Here is a 17,199-nt window from a genome sequence, read left to right on the forward strand (position 1 = left end):
TACGAGGTTGTGTCTGCGTAGTATTCATAGATGAGCTTTTGCCGTCTCTGATGGAGAGTATCTCTCTGAGCTTTCTCTCTACACTCTTCTGTACTCTCCAGGCGCTCTCAAATGTGCCCATCTTTTTTTTCCTGGTTCGTATTGTAAAAGGGGAGCGCTTGTTGAGGGTGTTTGGGCCAAGATAAAACGCAGTCGTCAATTCAGTCAGAAGTGAGCTTCGGTCGGTAACAGACGGTTTTGGAAATAATTTTCATTAGAGAAAAATCGAGGGCAATCAGTGGTGTTATCGTATTTTGTGTTATTTTTTTCTCCACATTTTTATCACTGTGACTAAAGAGAGAGAGAAAAAGTATACAATATAAAAAAGCTCAGTACCAAATTGTCGGAATTCCGTCATGTTCATCAAATGCATATGTTCTCAGTGGAATTTGTGGCATCTGTTTGAACAATTTTAATGAACATGGACAGCAGAAATCCTGTGTGAACGATATTAAAAGAGATAGCATCCATTATTGAAGCTTTTTTTAGCCCACTGTTTGTACACATAGGAATAGGAAAGCAGAAAAAAAAAGTTTAGTAAAGAGCAACATATTAAAAAAAAAAACGGACTGAGATTTTTTTGTCCAATGAATACTCATTCCTCTTGTTGCTGGTTTTTCCATTAAACAGACATTTTAACAGTGTGCTATATATAGTTTTTTTTTTATTTTATTTCTGTGATTGAGGTGTTCTGGGTGGAAAATTAGACGGTAATCAAAAGGATGGTGTTCAGCGTGGAAAACGTATTCTCTTAAGGTTGAATATATTTCTGTTACTCCTTTTTTTTATGTATTCATGTATTATGAATTTATGTAGAAGAAAAATACCATTGTGTGGTTCCGCCAACAATTCCTCTGTGTATCATGAACTTTCAATGGAAATGAAAAGCTTGAAAAAAAAAGAAAAATTGTATGAGCTTTTGTGAAGTAGAGGAGAAAAAGTTGAAGAAACACGCCCTTGTCGTAGGCTAAATTTGCATTTATTGAATGATGTCTTTCTTTGAACTTTCATATCTATCTATCCCAACTAACAAATGGTACAAACTAAAAATGAAGAAGATTCTATCACAACAAAAGGATGTTTTGTCTTGTGCCATTTGCAATCTGTTGCATGTGAATTTTCCTAATAAGAACAAAAGCTTCAGTCAAATGGAGCAATATTCTAGGCTCTATTGGTAGTTGCGATCTTGGAAGAATTTTTGCGTGTTGGCGAGGAAGAAAAAAGCAAGACAAAATGGCATAAATCTTTAATGAGTGTGGGAATTATTTTAAATTTTCAAGTGGAAATCACAATAAAAAAATCCCCCAAAAGGGAGAGACTGAAAATAAAATCAAGATAATGTTCCTGGTGTGTCTGTTTTGCCATACCGAAGGCAATGCAAAATTATTATTTTTGTGTCAAGGATATGGAATTTAATTACATCTTTTTTAATAAGGTGAATTTCATTAAGGGAATTGATAACGAGGATATTTCCTTCTGGTACAATCTCTCTGATTATATCCCAAGCTTTTCTACTTTGCACAAGATACAGCGTATGACAAGGTAAACTTTGGCAGAGTCTTTACAATTTAGCAACATACATACATTTTTCGTACAATAAAAGCTCAAAGGAGATTCAGAAAGCTTAACATGTGTTTGCGCTACAAAAAATCCACCAAGACAACTTTGCTGAAAACTTTTAACATGAATAATTAATAGCTTTGTAGAATTTCGTACAAAAAAGATAGGGAAAGCTTTTGGATAGTAATTTATGCAGTTTCTTCGTGTTTAAAAATACATCGAGAAAAATGCAACAATTTTTCATGTAGAGGAATAGGGGAAAGCTTAAGCTTCGCACACACTTTGGCCATGGAAATATATTTTAATAATTTGTATTAAGTCACATATTTCCTGAAGAAATTAGGTTTAGATTCATTAGAGGAATTTTGAAAAAATATAAAGTGTTCGAAGCCTGAAAGCCTATCCCCACTAGGAAAAAGCGTGCTACCTTCGGACAATTGAAGCTTCGGAAAGTTCAATTTTTTCTCTATTTTTAATAGATTTGACCGATAATGGCTCTTTACATGAAAGTTCAAGACACTGCACTAGTTTTTAAAATCACTGAGAAAAAAGAGGGTGCGATTAAATTTTTTTCCTCATAATTTTAACACTTTTTAGGTGTAAAAATATATCAACATTTTTTAATGTTAATTTTACACCTTTTAAGGGTAAAATTAACGTGGTAAAAGGGTAACTTTAACCCTCAATACACCTAAAAAGGGTAATATTTACACCGATTTCAGATCAATACTGCAGGGTAAAATAAACATTTCCGGAATATTATTTAAACTTCTTCGGATTTCTCCTCTAAAGCATATCCGAAAGTTATTTAATTGAAAAAGCTTTGGCCAATTTTGAGAAAAACCAAAAAGGCATGGTTTTAGAAGGGTTGGAGGGGGCTGGGGAAAAAGAAAAACACGTCTGGAGATAATAAGTTTTCGATTAGGGGTCACCGAGGACAGGAAGTTGATATCCCTTACCGTTTAAGCTCTACACTGAGTGAGAGAAATCCGAAAAAGTTAAAATAACATTCCGGAAATGTTTATTTTACCCTGCAGTCCCTGCAGTATTGATCCGAAATATGTGTAAATTTTTTTAGGTGTATTAGCGGTTAAAGTTACCCTTTTTCATGTTAATTTTGAACTTAAAAAGGTGTAACATTTATTATATCAACATTTAAAAATGTTGACATATTTTTACACCTAAAAAGTGTTAAAGTTATGAGGAAAAAAAGTTAATCGCACCCCCGTTTTTTCTCAGTGTAGGACAGTGACAAGTTGAAAAAAATGTCGATTATATAACTGCTCTCTTTGAGTTCGAGCAATAAAATATGTATACTCGCAGAAGATTTCTCTCGAATAAGAATTCAGCTTTTTCGGAGTGGAGATAGGAAAAAATAATACCTCCACCCAGAATTGAACTCGGGACCTATCGTTATCTAACCGCCTCGTTGGTTGCTGACTCAATTGTACACATGGTACCGTTCCCAAATCTCATAAATTGAGAGTGCTCGATTGAAGTCCACAAAGCAATTGGTTAAGGTCGTATGGCAAGTCCGACAGTGCTTGTAGCTTCTATAACTCAGTTGGTAGAGCACTCTCATAGATAACGAGAGCTCCCCAGTCCCCAGTTCAATTCTGGGTGGACGCAGGAATTTTTCCTATCTCCACTCCGAAAAAACTGGATAGTTTGAGTGTAATTTGCTGATTGACGATTCTCGAATATCAAAAGATAATTCACAAGAATACTGTACAAGAAATCTTGGTGACCTTGGTGACTATTTACTATTTTTGTAAACGTTTTAAAAACATTAATTGCATAAACTTTTTCTACCACAATATACAGAACCACTTTGAAAACCTTTTTAGTTTACTATTAGAAAAGATGCTAATTAATTAAACAATTAATTAATTACTGTTTATCAACACAATAAATGAGTGGAATTTCCATACATTTGAGGGAACTAATTACTACAAATTGTTAGAGAGAATAATGAAAAGATCCTTCTAAGAATTCATCTCTTATCGCCAATCTCTACTTCACTTATATATTTACATTTAAAATTTTCATTATTTCACTATCCATGAAAGCTTTAACCACCAATCGAAAGCAATGTGGTAAAAAGTTTGCAAAATTTACTAACAAAATATATATATTTATGTCCATAAAAGTTTTATGAAGCCTAATAATTTTTTAAGACTTCTGGGAAAACAAATCATTAAAGAATATTATAAAAAATACAGCTATTACTGCAATTCTTATCAAGATTATTTTTTGAAAAATATATAGTCATAAAAACCTCGCAATTAGTGTACCTGTAATTACAAACTTTTAAGAAAATAGCTTTAAGAAATTATTTTCATAACATGAAATTTTTATGCGTTTAATTTTAGTTTAATAAATCTCAAACAATTTTACTCTAATTTTTTCTTCTAATTACTTCTAAAAATATAGAAATTTTTAGCTATATTTTTCAAACACACACAAAAGACTGCAAATCGTTTGACCAATGCAAACAAAAAGCGGCGAGACGCGGAAACGACGTTTCATTTCGCCGTGAGACATCAGAAATTGCTTCGCTTTTTGTTACTTTTTGCTCTATACCTTTTGTTACTTTTTACCCCAAGTAGCCATTTTTAATTAAAGGATTTCTGGAGAAAAGAACTTTTGTGAAATTCTAAAATAGATAGCGGATTCGTATTCAAAAATCCAAATCATTTAGAAAATATTCACCAGTGCATCAATTTTGGAAAATATGTTGGTAATAATTGTTATCTTCTGCAAGGAAAATATTTTAAAAATAGGGCTAAAAATTTCGATATTTTTTATTTTCTAAATTCCTTGTTGGAATTCTAAGATATTTACGACATTGAAGAATGTTTATGGAGGCTATCTACACACAGAAAAATTTTGACTCTAAATTTAAGAATATATAAGATCCTGGGAACTTAAATTGGACGTGAATCCCCGAGGCGTTTAAGTTTAGAAGCTCTAAGCAAAATAAATGGGCTAGAATCCCTACCTCTTTCAAGTTAAGAGATCGGGAACTTAAGTTCTGCATTAGCTGGAAAATGAAAAATGTCTACAGATTTGCAAATTGCAACTAAAACTAAATGATCAAGGATTTCGAATTAGGGCATTGGCATTCATTGGATGGGATTTGAAATTAAATTCCTGGGTGTTTTTGTTTAAGAATTTTCCATTTTTCTGTGTGTATTAAAAAAATTGAGAACTTAAGAATTTGACAATTTTGAATTTTTCGATTTGTTACTTTTTGCCCCAGTCTCCCCTACTAAAATTTCATCGAAATCGCTTAATAAACACCGAAAATGCAGTCAGCTCAAGACATTTTGATTATAGCTTGGGTCAGGGAACATTGAGGTAGGAGTGCGACCCACCATTGGAAAGGTCTCGACCTCAGCTACAACATACTAAAATTTAAAGAAAAAGCATCTCCTAGTTTGCGAAATTTTCGAAAACGAAATTTCGAAAATCAATTTTTCGATTAATCGGACCTTTGATTAAATCGGATGAAGTTGTGGTATCAGTGGGGTTGTAGTACTCCGCGAAAGCTTTCCAAAACACTATTTTTTCTAATTCTGACAATCATAACCGGAGATATGTCTATTTGTAAATTAAATTTCTTTCTCCTTCTAGCTCGGGTCTGGGGGGTCGGGGGGCCTTAAGTTTTTTCAATCGTCAACGAAAATCGATTTTTAGCGAAGATGATATGTGTCGGATTACACCTAGGACCACAAAAGCTGAGATTGTAAAGAATCTGAGCTAACGGTCCGTAATTTTTGGTATCTATATCTTCGAATTGTTTTCTGATTTTTTAATGGTTTTTTTTATGTTTTAATTAAGATAACTCCTTTAATTTTTTACTTACTCCATTTCTTTTATGCAGTTTACTTTAAAAAAAATCTCATTTAGAGTTTATCACTGGTTTCTTAAAATAAATTCCCATTTATTAAATGAGTGTCTTTGTACTGAGAAATTTAATTTTTAAACAGAACAAATCTGTGTACTTGCTCTGAATTTCAGTGCTCTGAAGAAGTGGAAAATAATGCGACTTTTAATGTTTATGCAACAATTCCCATAAACATTTATCTCTGCCCTTCCATTTACCTTGGGGAAATTCAGGTACATAGAAGCTTGGTTCACCCCTAAAGCTCCCCAATAAGTATTCTACTTGAGAAAATGCGCGTGAAAATTAATAATGAGGCCTATTTGTGCCTGTATACAATTCGCAATCATGAGAAAAGTATTTTCAAGGGTGCGGATTCCCTGGGTGCCAAGGGAGACTCCTCATAAAGCTCTCATGGGGTAAAATGAGGGACTGTTTGGAAAAAAAAGAGACTCTCTACACAAATATTTAATTTAGTCTGAAGGGGGAGAGAGATGTGAGTGAGGGAGTTTCGGGGGGAGGAAAATGTGAGTTGTAGGATTAATAAAATGAGGAACAAAATCGATTTACAATGAAGCTAGTCAACCATGCAAAAATTTATTTTCATTGTATCTTTATATATCCTTCTTCATTTTGTATTATGTGTCTCTTTTGGCTTTTCCCGCTTTTTCCAACATTCACCGCACCAACAACAGTCAACTTTATCAACCCCATTCACGGTGAATTATTAATCGTGCAAGAAAGTAGGTGAAATTGAGTTTTTATAGAGGCACTTTAATATCGATTCAATTATAAATTGTATCAAACTAGAAGACAGAATACACTGCGAAAGGGTACGTACATAGTGGCTTATTCTAAACAACAATAGATGCACATTTTCAATAGAAAATTCGCATATATACATTATATGTTTCGGATAGTGAAATTGCTGGACCTTTTCCGACTCCCTGGGCATTGTGTATGATGCCCTTTTCACTACCAAAAGGCAGCATTTTCTCAATGGTCGAAAATTTAAATCATATCCCTGTCTGCACCATGGGCAAATCAATGGAAATATAGGGAAAACAAGATAGAAAGATGACTAATCTATTGTCTCACATTTCCTCCATATATAGCATTTTCTCCCTGGGAATTCTCTGTGAGTTTTGTGATTGAACAATGGATAAAATTTCAATTTCTCTCCTTCCTCATCAATTCAGCACATACAATCATTTTCCTTCTCGCAAAACAGCCTCCCTCCCCCTATACATATTTTTCCTCCTACAAAAACACCTTTGGGGAGTGGAAAAGGGAAATTTTCCAATTATTTTTGCACAAAAGGCACAATCACAATTGCACGGTGGACTCCCTGTCTCCTGACGAAAGTTAATACACTTTTGCCCACCCCGCATAATGCTTCCAATATAATAAAAGGTGAGGTGAGCCCATTTCATAGAAACAATTCTCTTGAATTTTCCCTCGATATCATTTTACCTAAGGGAAATACCAGAAGAAAATTTTCCAATACTAATCTAACAATCAGATCTTTAAGTCTTTCAAAGGAACAATTATCTTCCATATACAGAAATAATATGATTCACCTGGAAATCCCTCCGTGGAATTGAGGAAACTTTTACCAGGCGGCTCCATTTGAAGTGAGTTTCAAATTAAAGGTTAAAACACATTGACCATTAAGGAGCATCTAAACGGGGGGATTTTTATTCGAAACGTCTATTTCGAAATAGAAATCCCCTACTTGAGCTCTAGTCTGGTGCATATTTTGCCTATCTTTCGGCGCTTAAAATCTCTCTCTCTTCGAAAGCTCCATTTGTTTATTTTCGAATATTTTGATATTCAAGCTGTTTTTTCGTAAATTATTCGTGAAAAGACTCGAAAAGTTTTTAAAATTCAAGACAAAATCAGGCATTCATGATTTTGTTATACAGAGCAGAAAGGAAATTTGTTTGATTAATTGCAATTTTCCTCAGAAATTGAATTTTTAATAGAATTTTGATATTTCCAACTAGGGCACTGCAGGCAATTTCCATCAAAAACGCATTTTTTTTTTGACTAAAACTTTTATTATTATTATTATTATTATTGTTATTATTATTAGGGGCACTCAATGGGTCAAATGGTACAGCACTCGCTCTATGTAGCAAGTGTCCCGGGTTCAAATCCCCATTTTAGGTCACCAGGAATTTTTCTGACGCTAAAGATGTTTGGATTGTATCCAGTGAGCTTCATTGCACTTGATTCCACGGGCATGAGACTGACAACCTCATCCCGTAAAAGATAAAATAAAATCACATTATTCAAAGGCATGAACGTTCGATGGGAGGTTACTTTCCCCTAAATAACTGTTTTTGAGCTAGTGCTCTTGAAAGCATATTTCAGAGGTAGAGAGTTTAAAGAATTTCATATTTGAATAATAGCGGCCACCGCCGTATTAACGTTGGAGACCAATCTCCTTAGTGAAAACAATGGAAAAATCTTTCTCAGGCTGTATGAACCATCTGCATCATCCAAAAACATAACTAAATAAAGCTTTCGATGAGAGAGATTTAATGCTCCAAAAGATAGGCAAATTAAACCGGGCTAAAACACAGTGGGGACTTGTATTTTCATAAAGTTACTGAGAATCCATATACCCTCATTTGAATGAGCCTTAAAAGGTTAAATTGTATTCTCTGTTACACATTCTAATTTAAAATTATAATTTTTCAAGACTAAAGGCAAAATGTCTAAAATCTGCATTAATCATACCAATAAGAATAATAAAACAAGCTAAACGCAGGACTTAAATATAATAGCATTCATCAGAATCGTATTCATCATTCATTCATTTTACTTGAACAAAAATTCTCAATTAAATAAAGAATTTGTAAAAAAAAAGTGCGCAAAGCATCTCAGTTTAGCAGAACGCTCCAAGTCATGAGATAAAGCTTTTCATGAATTATCTTATTGAGCGCAGTTTACTTTATTTCTGCTTTCCGTTTATTTTCCAAATTTAAGCAATTCGGGTAAAAAATAAGTTCTCTAAAGTGGTTTAACTTTTTGGTGATAGGTGTCTATGAACAAACCGGTCAAATCATTGCTCTACCTCCCGATTTTACTCGGAGGTTTTTTGAATTGTAACGGTATATTCTAGTACATTCAGAGAAAATCTGTAGATTTTCGACAGAATTTCTGTCAGAAAATCTGTAGATTTTCGGCTGAAATTCCTCCGAAAATCTGCAGATTCTCGGCAGAATTTCTGCATAGGAAATCTGCATAGTCTCCATTGTCTCAACAAAAATATTGTTGATTTATCAAGAAACTGTAAAAGTTACAAAAAATGGTATGCTCTGCTTAACAAACATTACCGATTAAACATTTGAGATAAATAAAAAGATTTGGGCAAAAATACTAATTTCTTAAAAATCGCCCATGGAATGATACAAAAACACGAAATTTAGGCCGAAACTGTGTTTTAAGTTATCACTTCACTATTCACTACTTATAACACGACGACGTCGCAGAATTCTTTATTTTATATAAACACTGTGATATCACCAAGAATCAGTCTATTGAATTTTGCAAATTTCATTAAAAAATTCCATATTTTCAGACATAGCTGTCTGGAAAGTCTGGAATGTAGAAGAAATCTACAGAAAATCGGCAAAATATCTACAGAAATTCGTCAGAGTATGCACCAGGATTCGTCAGAAAATCTGCAAAAATTTCTGACGAATTTTGTCCCAAGCCCAAATAAAATTCGTAGGAATATCTAAAGATTTCTCGAAGATTTTCGGCAGAGGTGTAGATATTTTCTGCAGAAATTTTAAGGATATCTGACGAAATTATTTGACGGGAAGTGTTCGCGTGGACTACCTTCAAAACTTAGGCTAATTTTGAGAAAAAAAAACAAGGAATCATGGTTTCGGTAAGGCTGGAAGAAAATGATCTGTAATACTTTTTTAAAGGGGTCACCGAAGACCAGAAGTTGATATCTTTTACCGTTTAAGCTCCGGAACAAATTAAAAAAAGATCGAATTCTATATATTACTCTGTCTTTAAAATCTAACAGTAAAATTTGCAGAAAACCAGTAAAAATTGATTTAAAAAATATAAAAATTTCCCCGTGAGCCAAGACACACACCGTATATAAAAGATATGTAAATGTTCTTAAAATGGTGATCTATTGGCCGTCTAGATTTCAAAGATCAGATTTCAAATTTCAGCATTCCAATTAAATAGAAAATTTTAAATAATAAAGACGACTGGTTTTTAGGAATTAGGGTAAGTGTGCCAAATTCCGGCCAGCTTGAAATTTCGGCCACCTTTTTTGTTCCTCGAATTTCCATGAACTTTTAGATTTTACGTACTCTAGAGATTATACAATGCAAAAGAATAACAAAAAATGTAGATTCGACAAACGAGATGACGTGAAAAAGATATTGGAAGAATTCCCGAAGGGCAAGGAACTATGAGAATGAAGGTGGCCGAAATAGGGCACCAAAGCTATGTCTATATTTCTATTCATTTTAAAATGTATTAAGAATGATTTTAGAGTAAATAAAGACGGTAAACTCTTTACAAGGTTCCAAGCAACACTCTATCAGAAGAAAGAATAAAAAAAATCAATTTGTATTTAAAATATTACATTTCAAACTTGAGACTTTGGCGCTTGCATACAACTATGCCGAATTTTGGCACACTTACCCTATGTCTTGGTAAATTAAAATCAGCTCTGAAAATTTTTTGTGACTAACCTTATTTAAAATTGCGCATATACATTGTATAATAAGAAAAATTGATAAGAAAGTATAAGTAAGAGTAATATAGAGCTAAGCAAACTTGCTAGATTTTTTTGCGAGTATCTGGTGCATGTCTCGGCTATTTTTATTTACAAATTTACTACAGTTTAGGGAGAGTTGGGGCAGCTTTTAGAATAGAATTTTTCTCTTATGTTAAGTGGAACTGATCCATATTATAATGTAATTTAGCTTCTCAATCTGTGGATTTTATTTAAAAATAGGTGAAAAACCCCAATTTCAAAGGTGCCCCACATTCAAAAGAGCCCCACTTGTCCCTATGTGTTCCCTTTCTAATCGTTTCACTCGATTGAACATTTCTCACATTTTTATTAACTTTCCAAGCAGAGGCTTGTCCATTTCCTTGATTTCCTCTATAAAGGAAGACACCTTGTGGAGACACTAAATTAAATTGCACTGTGGGTGTCAAAAGCATTAGCAGTGTCCTCCTTTTCCCTTTCTCAGTCAAATCCATGGGATTTTTAGGAGAAAAAATTGTTTCTATCACGAACAAAAATGTTAGAAATTGCGAAATATTTTATATCGACCGCAAGTAATTTCTTAGGCGTTTTTTGGGGCTAAAATCGAAATTAATGCCTAGCAATGTGTCCTGGCGGGAAAATTATGAATCTCTAGGGGGGCATCCCTGAGGGTGACATGGGTGGGATAATTTATTTGGGGTGCTACTTGCGTCAACGACTCATGATCGTCGCCATGTGGCCTCTCCTCCCCTTATGTGTATTATATAATGCTGTAGTTTGTAGAACCTTGAACCACCTGTTTCACTACAAACATTTTTGCCTCGGTCACGAAAGTTGACAAAAACATTCAGTTCTTTGTGAACAATGTGGTCAAGAATCTCTGGGCAATTTAGTACTATTTTCCCTAAACTTTCTAACCCAGAAATAAATATTTGGCTAAAAGGGCTTAATAAATAATTGCAACATAAAGCTTTAAATGGTATCAACGTTGAAAATAATACAATAAATGTTGCAGGATATCGTTTTGGCATGTTTAATGGCAATTCACAAGGTAGAATTATGTTGTTTTAGGACAAATTAGCGTATAAATTACCCGATAAATTCTATGCTTTTAAATATTATTGTAATTTGACTGGGTTATTTCTCGGTTTCAATGCCATGAATTAGGTGTGGAAATTCTGGAAAAATATTAGGGGAGATTTTTAATAAAACACTTAATTTCTCAATTAGGGTAAGTGTGCCAAATTCCGGCCAGCTTGCAATTTCGGCCACCTTTTTTGTTCTTCGAATTTCCATGAACTTTTAGATTTTACGTACTCTAGAGATTATACAATGCAAAAGAATAACAAAAAATGTAGCTTTGACAAACGAGATGACGTGAAAAAGATATTGGACGAATTCCCTAAGGGCAAGGAACTATGAGAATGAGGGAAGCCGAAATAGGGCACCAAAGCTATATGTATATTTTTATTCATTTTAAAATGTATTAAGAATGACTTTGGAGTAAATAAAGATGATAAACTGTCTACAAGGTTCTATGCAACACTCCTTAAAAAGAAGTAATAAAAAAAATCAATTTCTATTAAAGATATTATATTACATTTCAAACTTGAGACTTTGGCGCTTGCATGCAACTATGCCGAAATTTGGCACACTTACCTTACTGTAATTCCAACAAAAATTTCATGTTCTCTGATTGTGCTGAAACTTTCGCAAAGTATGATTCGTGCTGTCCGGCTTTTCGAGGTCACTAACGCTGAAACTAAAGGATTCTCCTAACCTCAATTACAGGGAGCAAAATAATTAAATGACAATAACTTCATTTATATTTACTAGAATTTAATGATTTATGGCGCAAATGAAAGGCCTTAAAAAATACTACAACTTACATAAAAATTTAAACTTCAAAGGATCAACACAGTTGCTATAAGTTACTATATAAGACATAACCTCACTTAATTCGACTCTTGCATAACCAATTCCTTTAACTTTAGTCTCAAATCTAATTTGCAGACATTTCGTGTAGCCTCACACTAAGAATCTCACCCACAATAAGCCAATTTGGGTTTATATACTCCATCACATATTCATCATACTATTTATTATTTGATAAATAATAAAACGAGATGGGGCACTTGTTGAGTTCAGAAATTGAATGAAAATAGAGATTTCACTGGTTAGTAGAAAAAATTTCATTAAATTCAATGCGAAATCATATTTTCTAATCAATTTTCCAATAAATTTGTTTCAATTTCACAATTACACTGTGCAATAAAAGTATTTGGACTGCCAATCTGAGGGCAGAATGTTACATAAATAAAATGACTAAAGTTGGTAATTTTGTAATACTCTTTGTGATAATTTTTCCGAGTTCTCAAATTCTTAAAGAAGTAAATTGTATAAATTCCAAGACGTAAAATTTTCTTAAACATGGTGAAATTATTTTATTGCTCGACCTCATGGGTGAAAGAAGAAGTAATGTACTATAATCACTGATATTTTAGGTTAATATCAAATAATTTGTTTTCCATGTGACCATTACAGAAAATTGGAAATTGAAAATACTAGACAGAGCCCGTTTAAGATTTAAAATCGGTTAGATATTGAATTCGGTTAATAAGAACCGAAGGTGTAGTCCAATAAAATATTCTCGATGGGAGCTTAGTTTGCAGTACGATCCATCGTTGGAAAGATCTCGACCTGAGTTATAACATCCCGCCTGAACAGTTAAGCGTGGATTATATCCTAAATTAATCCCTATCTTTCATACCTTACTTTTAACCTTTTAACGACGAGACACTTTTTACCGACAGAAAATCAACAATAAAAATTAAACTGAGAAACATAAATCAATGATAAATCTTACATCTAACCTTGGAAAGTCCAACAGAGTCTGATTCGGTATATTTTTTGCTTTTATGGACGATAGGAACGAAAATAGCCCAAAAATTTTAGTAATTTTTCTGACAATACCAATGAATTATATTTTTCGCTTTAATGAAAAATATTACGTATGAATATTGTAGTTTTTATTGCCAAAAGGGTTTTGCTTTAAAAAAAATTGTAAGTATAAAAAATACATAAAACCAATTATGAATTTGAGAATTTAAAAATTCGCTATTTTTGAGCTTAAATATTTACTACATTGCAAATAGATAGAGACTTGCAAACAATATTATAGATTCATTCAACCTTGTACTTTACAATTATGCACAGACATAAGAAAAAAATAACTTTGGGTAGTCAGGAAAAAATATTTTCTTTATGGGACATCGGTGTTTCAATCGTCCTTAAAGGGTTAAGAAGCTCTTATAGAAAATACCCCTTAGGAAATAGACGTGAAGAACACTGTTTTACGCGCGTATCGGTGAGCACTGGAACTACAAAAATAGTGATAGCGACCGTGTTGCTTAGCTGTCACTAATTAGGGAAAGTACTATGCCTTCGAACGTTCATGACTTCGAATAATGTAAATTTTCTTGTACTTTTCCTAAGTACACATTTATATTTAATATTAGTTAGCTTATCATCAATTATTAACAATTAAGTGATAATAATTTGTAAATTTCTTAGGAAAACTTAAAGAAATTCACGTTACTCGAAGGCATGAACGTTCGAAGGGAGAGTACTTTCCCCTACAAACCTAAAATACGTGCTTTTATTTCTTTTCGTGAGTATTTTTTAAGAAGACTATTTTATACACAATGATTTTTGTTTTTTTTTAGGAATTGCTAAATCGGTTATATTGGTTAAATAAAACATATCATTATCCTTTTAGCTTCTACCATTTGTACAAAATTCAGAAGTAGAATCAGAAGGTATATTTGACTGTTTCATTCGTCCGTCATTGATGAACGTGGCAAAATCCAGTTCTTTATTAGCGCTTAGTATTCAGACCTTATTGACAAGGCATAAAATATTACCTAAAGCTTGGTGTTAATTAAAGCGTTAACTCTGACTCTCCATTATCCTATGTCAGACGGTATACTTCATTTTTAACAAAGTCTAAAAAGGGGATATCGAGATATTCGATATCGAATTTTTGAAATTTGATCTTTCGTCTAAACCATTTTTCAATCTTATCCAAAAATTGAAAACAAACGATAGGGTCGTTTTCCGAATATTACGATAAAAAGACATTAGATAATGTCCATTTTTGGAAAGGGGAGTGTCACGGAAGACTGAAAATCACTATCTCTTACCGTTTGGACTATTTCAGCAAAAACAAATAAATTATCTGTTTTTGTCAGCCAAATCGTTGAAATTGGTTAGAGAATTTCAAGGCCTTTCAATTAAACCTAAAATTGACCAAATCCGTAGAGATATATGCTGTGTGGTGCACATTTTTGCCTTGAAAATGTAAAATTGAGAATTTTCCTCTCGGAGTGATCATCCATCCAGTCTGTCTCACTTGCTACTCTGTAACAAAATCGCTCCTAGTAATGTGCTCATATTTTTTAACTCAAGCACTCAGCGATTTTTCTTCACCATTCCTAGCCTTTTTTTGTATTATACGAAAATGTCAGACGAATATTTTATTCTATTTATTAATTAAGGGTAGAAATTTCTCAAGATATTATTTCAAAACGGTGGTATAGAGAATTTCTCTGTGGGATGTTGTTGAAGTACTCTGTCTGCAATTATGAGTCTTCTCCCGCAGTTTATTTAATTATCTTTCACATTCAATTGCTTTAGATAGGGTGTAGGTGTATGAATTGTGCACAAATACAAGACTAAATATCTTCCTCTGTTTTGCAATTTTACGAAAATTAATTTATTAAAGGTGTCGACTAACCCCTTGGCGATGTAAATGAAAATAGTATACAAGAATGAAGGTAGCATGAGAATCCCTACGGGTGTTCTTTAAATTTAACTGTGTAACATTGAATCTTGGAAAGTTTTTCTCCGGAATTTTCCTGAGTGCTGATAGACAGCAAGTGCATTGGTGCAAGATGTTTCACAGAAAATGTTGTGCACTTTTCACCTCCTACACACTTAACCATCGTCAGGGCTGCTCATAAGATAGAAATGACGTGTGTATGAGGTTTTTAAAGTTTCTTAAGATCATCTCTGGATGTATAGGGGATGAAACAAGAAAATGTCTCGCACAAGTGCAGAACCACTTTTTATTTCTCACGACACATAAGAAGACTTTGGGATTGAGGGGGCGAATAAAGTGGGTGGATAAGGGTAAAATGGGAAAACAAATTACCACATTGAAAAGTTTGTGTCATGAACTTTTGCAGGAGGATTTTCGCTCATCTTTCTTGCCTTTTTCTTGTAACAAACTTGGTGCATTTTTGATAGTGTCCTCATTGGTATTTCTTCTCGGGAAACTCTATCCTAATATTGCAGAGTTGATATTTTTCTAAATTAACTTTTCATCCTGTGTAGTGGATGCTATTACACAAACTCGACATAGATGTTTGTATTAAAACATTACTAGCCACAGAAAGACTTTAATTGAATTAAATACACTGAGAGAAATCCGAAAAAGTTAAAATAACATTCCAATACTGCAGGGTAAAATTAACATAGGTAATTTTACCTTGCAGAATTGATCCGAAATCGGTGTAAATATTATGCTTTTAGGTGTATTAGGGATTAAAGTTACCCTTTTTCATGTTACACCTAAAAAGTGTTAAAGTTATGAGGAAAATAAGTTAATCGCACCCCCGTTTTTTTCTCAGTGTATGCATCGAGTTTTTACCTATACAAAATGCTGTTAATGCTCGAAAAATTCAAATTGGATTTTGAATTTTCGAACAAAACTGTCACATGAGATTGTTAAAACTTCCCAGCTATACATTCTTATCATTCACAGATTTTTGAAAAGCCAAAAAAAGAGACATTCTTACAGTAGACTCTCCCAAATTCGGGCATTTGGGACCGAAATGTCAGACGAATTAGAGAGAAATTCGGGCGACAAATTTTTTGAAGTGCAACGATTCCTTATTCAACTGCATACTCATATTAAGTTTACATGTTCATATTTATGGTAAATTTTATGAAAACCCCTTAATAATGCAAAATAACATTACAAGTGAGATAAATCATGGCAAATTTGAGCGTATTCACTTCATTCGATAATCATAATCGAACTCGAAAAATGTCAACAAACTTTTTTCAAATTTAACTGCTGCCCGAATTAAAAAGTAGCCCGATGTTAAAGGAACCGAATTAGCGAGAGTCAACTGTATTTCTTGATAATCCCGTAAGGTAGCTGTAACTGCGGTTTCGAATTTCGAAGTGTTGGAGTATTCGAGTGTCAAAATGTGTCAGTCTTCACATTGTTGTGAGGAAAAGAAACGAAGTGACGACCAGTTTTTCAATCTGATATTTCATAAATTTTCTTCATATTGTGCGAAAATTTTGCTATAAAAATTCGGAATTGAGTTTTAATTCTTCGAACATTAACGACATTTTATACAAATGGAGTTTCATTTATTTGAAGAATTTATTTGAATTTAAAGAATCAAAATCCACTTGTGTTTGAATTCTTTAAACACTTATTGATTTCGTTAAGTAATAACCTTTCGAAGAGACAAATCTATTCGAAACTCTACTGAAAGCATATAGTGCAAGTTCACGTACTCGCCGCTTTAGCGGTGACTATTCTTTAATTCCGAATTTCGGTATTCTTGACGCTTCTCAATCGTCCACAATGTCAACAACAATGTGTAAATGTTTGCTACAAAAACTGAATTTATATGTATTTTTGTGGAACTTCAGGAGAGCATAACGTTTCAATTGCAATTTCATCACTGAGAAAAAAAGAGGGTGCGATTAACTTTTTTCCTCATAACTTTAACACTTTTTAGGTGTAAAAATATTTCAACATATTTTAATGTTAATTTTAAACCTTTATAAGGGTAAAATTAACATGAAAATGGGTAATTTTAACACCCAATACACCTAAAAAGGGTAATATTTACACCGATTTCGGATCAATACTGCA

General features: G+C 33.1%; 1 protein-coding gene across 2 annotated transcripts in view; it reads left to right on the forward strand.

Moving 5' to 3' along the window:
• The first annotated feature begins 204 nt into the window (after window positions 1–204).
• LOC129800584 (BAI1-associated protein 3) overlaps window positions 205–17,199 on the forward strand; it is a 161,949-nt gene continuing 144,954 nt past the window's right edge. For both annotated transcript variants that reach the window (XM_055845074.1, XM_055845075.1), the window contains exon 1: window positions 205–795. The gene's annotated coding sequence lies outside the window, so the exon portion shown is untranslated. The remainder of the gene's footprint in view (window positions 796–17,199) is intronic.

The sequence above is a fragment of the Phlebotomus papatasi genome, chromosome 2, assembly GCF_024763615.1.
Source record: "Phlebotomus papatasi isolate M1 chromosome 2, Ppap_2.1, whole genome shotgun sequence".
Taxonomy (NCBI): Eukaryota; Metazoa; Arthropoda; class Insecta; order Diptera; family Psychodidae; genus Phlebotomus; species Phlebotomus papatasi.